The 4,638-nt window shown below is 37.5% G+C and overlaps 1 long non-coding RNA gene across 1 annotated transcript; it reads left to right on the plus strand.

Moving 5' to 3' along the window:
• Positions 1 to 1,989: 1,989 nt before the first annotated feature.
• On the plus strand, positions 1,990 to 2,985 carry LOC149102767 (uncharacterized). Its single transcript, XR_016202052.1, has 2 exons — positions 1,990 to 2,062; positions 2,474 to 2,985. It is a non-coding gene; the product is annotated as an uncharacterized LOC149102767 (long non-coding RNA).
• The last annotated feature ends 1,653 nt before the right edge of the window (positions 2,986 to 4,638 follow it).

Genomic DNA, 4,638 nt, shown 5'->3' on the forward strand with positions numbered 1-4,638 from the left:
AACAGTCAAACCTGAATACTCCGCAACCCACAAACCACAATTACATTACAACAGGGAACTTCAAATTTTGAAACCACGCACGACACGTTGACTACTGAGACTAAAGTCAAAGAGTCAAGAACTTCCGATTATGATAATGAAGCAGAAAATTTCTAAAACTTCCTCCACATACTCCATATACTTAAGCTTACTCTATAGATACTCTTGTATGTTCACTTATTATGTTTTAATATATTTAAAAATATACGCAAAATTGGGGTAAAAACTGATAAAAAGCTCTCTAAGAACAAAACCAGCGAGATTTTAGACTCAGTTTCACAATTTCAAAGGTCCAACCTTAATAAACTCGTCAACCTATAAACCACAACAGAATTAAAACAGGAAACGCTTAATTTTAAAACCACGCACGGCAAGGGACCAGAGCAAAAGAGACAATAACTTCAAATTATGATAATGAAGCAGAAAATGTCTAAAACTTCCTCTCAAAACTGAAAGAACAAGTGACTTTTAACCAACCTTTTGAGTCAAATTCTGCTATTCAAAGGTGTAACAATTATTCCACATTTGTTATTTCTCGATATAAGATGGAAAAAAGTTCCCTTCGTCCAGCTATAATGTGTTCGATTGATTTCAATCTTACGGGCGTTCAGTTTCTGGAGTTTATTTATTTCATTAGAAGCAGTAGTGCGGGTAGCTTTATAGAGAGCAGGAACAAAAAAGAAATTAACCTTCGTATTTTTTCACATTATTTTGTAACCATATCTTTTTTAAGTAGCCTTTGAGCCCAGACAAAGTAGGGAAATTGCAATTAAAAAAGTGGAGTTTTTGTCTATTGATCGACTGGTTCAAAATTACTCAATTTTCCGCGACTTCATTTAGTGGTGTACACACGTTTCGGTCAAATGTTTGTAATTCAGTTCAAACGCAGTTTCAATTTTACATTTCTAAGTCACGCGTTATCATCATTTATCTTTCTCTTCTACAACTTTTAGAATAAACTCGTCTTTACATGGAAATATTATTTGCGCTGGTCTTTCATTTTATCCATACTTGATATCTTTTTCTGTATTTTTTCCCCCACCTTTCCGTTTTATTTCTTTTATGAAAACAAATTACTTTCGTGCCTTGAGGCTAAAAGATTTTAACATTTGTTGAGCAAGTCGGCTACAACTGTGGGACTGTGGCGCCAGTGTTGTTAACGTCAAACAAAGGTCTTTTTTCTGCAACTATTTTTACCGTGAAGTTTCTGTAACTAGTCGCTTATGGACCCTTTCACAGAAACGACTGCCTTCGTAACAAATAACATCCAGGTCCACGCGCGTGACTCTGTCTTTCAATGGCGTAAGACTGATAAGTCGCATGACTGATTTAGCATACACATTGCTTTGTTTTTTTTAACTAAAGTTGTCTTATCACTCTGCTTGGGAAGAAAGGAAAGAATTTTCTTAAAGGGTGTGCTGTTGAGTCATATATGATGCTTCTCGAAAAAATATTGTGAATCTTCCTCAATCGTGCTTGTTCCTTTTGGTTAGTCAATATGCGCGACATCGCTGTTTGAACCTTTTTCTGGAGTAAACTGTTATTTTTCAAGGTAATTTTACTTTTTATATTGCGAAATAGTTCACATCAAGGGTATAGTCACTGCCTTTGAATAACATTAAAGTAGCTATGTGGGTATTTTCCTTAAAAGTACTTCATTGAAAAAGAAGTTGTGGAGGAAATTTTACTCATTTTATTCCTTTCAAGTGTCCTCGGTTAGCGGATGTGTATGACCTTGGTGCTTGCGTGCGGCGATATTTCTATGCCATGATGCGATGAACAACAGATGGCGTCTGTGACAACCGAATTAGTTTCATAGAAATGTGCTTGTCCGTAATTCCATCAGAAGATAATTTAAACTGTGTTGCAAGCAGATGCTGAAAGAAAAATAAAACGTGGGGTTTAATTATAAATTTGCATCAATTAAATTCAACATTTTATAATGTACAACGCCGCAACTTCTTTTCATATTACCATTGAGGTTATATTCTGAAGCTCTTTCCTTGTGCTATCCACGTCGAAGGTAAGAACTTCTTTTTATACAAGTGTGTTCTATACTAACTCGTCCAAATCTGAGATAGGGACTTTAATGGATCTAAAGGAAGAGGAAACGTTCTTATTCGATATGTTCAAGAAACTGAGCCTGTATCAGCGTTTGTACCAGCGAAGCGGGAATTTATTGCAATTATTCTCCGACCAAAAAGACCATAACTAAAAATCCTTTTACTTTTGGTCAGTACTTCATAGCAATTACCCGCGTGGTGAGCCATTTGAAAAAGTAATCTGGTGTAACTGAACTTAATTGGCGAAACAACTGTAAAAGCAGACTTTCAGTGCTGGGATGTAGTAAAGCGTAATTTGGCCGATAACTTTGACCAAGTTAAACCATTTAATCTCAAAGCTTCAACCACTAATCTATAAAACTTTTGTTTAGATGGTGAACTGTCCCAAAGCTGCAGTTTTTACTACATTGGTTATTCTCCTCCTGCTATTAGCGGCCGTGCGTCCATCCGAATGGTGTATGAATACGTGTGAAAACAGATCCAGCTTTTGCTTAAACGGGTGTGATACCCATTTTTGTGCCGGAAGATGTACCAATGATTTAAGGTACTGCTATTCCAACTGCGACAGAATCAAAAGAAAATTAATGTCAAAGAAATATATTGAAGAGAACGACTTCTATGATGGTTTTAAATAATAACGACAGCACTAACTGGGAAACTTGTTCGTTTGTTGTAATTAATCTGTCAATTTGTAGGTAAAGAGACGATTTGTAGCTTATGTGCAGAAACGGGTAGACGACTCAAATCTTGAGAAGAACTTACTTGAAGACAAAGAGATGTATGGTTCTGGCTTACGTTGTGTACAACAGTAATTTCGATGCCCTCATGAAATGACTTCTGATAATGATTATTGATGAATAAATCAAAAGAAAGAAAAGCAAAACTGTTTTGTTACAGTCATAATCACGTAACTGAAACAAGTCTCTAAGAGCAGCCCAAATCTCGGTTAATTTCGAGCTGACTGGAAAATGGGTGCAGCAAGCAAAATTCAGTGTTTTTCCATGGCCGTGAAAACGCCAAGGGATTGGTGTCAAAGGAACCCGAAATGCTGCAGCGATATAGAAACTTAGCCAGCCTATGAAGAAACAGATAACCGGAAGAAAGGACCGAAAACTGGATGAATATACTACGAAATTTTGAACTTAAAATTACGGTGTTGCTACGGACAACTCTCCTCGTTTCCAACGGTAACAATATTGTCGCCCGCAATTTCGAGCGCTTTGCCGCCATTGACGTCGAAGGCCGACAAGTTGACAATGGAAACGGATCCAATTGCCCGTGACAACAACAAAAATTGAACTTCAAAACCTGATCACTAACTTTCGTCGCGCCTTACTCAACTGATAATCGTAATATTCAAAGTCAAAAGGAAGTGTCAGTTAAACTCTGGACACCCTACAGGTAGCCGGTACTGATTTGGCACTTTGTAGAGCCCGATCAGAGTACAATTTTGGACCAAAATGGTGGTAGCAAAGAACTATTCAAGTGTCACTGTTTTTATATCAAAGTTGAAGAAAATCCTCTTTAAGCTAGCCTACAATTTGTTTTTAATAAGTCTTTTAGTATTCTATGTGAAACCGGAACAATTTTACGTCAACAAATGGCCAAAATGAACGACCGAGTATCTAAGGAGAGACTGGGTACTAGTAGGTTAAATCACGTTTTTCTGAAAATCTACCCGTATGACCCCACCTCAAAATTTCAAGAATAAGCAGTTGGCTTTGATTTAACATTCATGCAAAGTGAAATAAAAATTTGTAAGACAGATTTTTCGCAAACTGAGAAAACGTGAAATCAAAAATAAACATTTTGGTTCTAAACGTGATTCACCCGTACAAATTAACTGTGAAAATTTCAACATGGGTTTTACGGTATGTTTTCGAGTAATCCTCGATCAAAGACTACCTTTTACAACCTTGGACGAGAATTGAATTGCGCATGCCCGTTATTTAAGCGCGCGCTAATGTGACACCATGTATCGCGTGCGAGATAGCAAGAGTAAATAAAAGCTCTTTCACCGGTCGTTTATCGAGCTTTTTTGTCATATTTTTTCGGCCTTAGGCTTAAAAACATGTTTGAACGGAGTTTGAAACTATTGCTACGTATACCGAAGTGATTTATCGCCTTTCAAGTGCTGAAGTGGTTTTCGTTTCTTCTCAGGGTTACTTGCATCATTTGTGCACGCGTGATTAATGCTGACGTCTGGCAGGCAATCATAGCGCGCGCTACTGAGTCTCCGAAATACTGTAGTAAGCCACCTTATTATATGGCTTTGGCTTGTGGCCGATATAACGCGCGCTCTGATTGGCTAAGAGCGAAATCTGAGCGGTCATTATGCAGCCGTTATGCCCACGGGCCGATAACGGATTATGCAAATTAGGAAGAGCCCGGGTCGAAAAATTCAAGCGCATTGAAACGCTGAAAGCCGATTAAAAACAGTGAGAGAAGTAAATTTAATTCCAAGTAGCTAGAAGTTTAGGGATTTTTCCTTAATAAAATTTATATAGAAGTCGTTTTTGACTTACCAGCCGGTAAC

Source organism: Orbicella faveolata, unplaced genomic scaffold, assembly GCF_042242905.1.
Source record: "Orbicella faveolata isolate gen_17 unplaced genomic scaffold, um_ofav_v1 contig_35, whole genome shotgun sequence".
NCBI lineage: Eukaryota > Metazoa > Cnidaria > Anthozoa > Scleractinia > Merulinidae > Orbicella > Orbicella faveolata.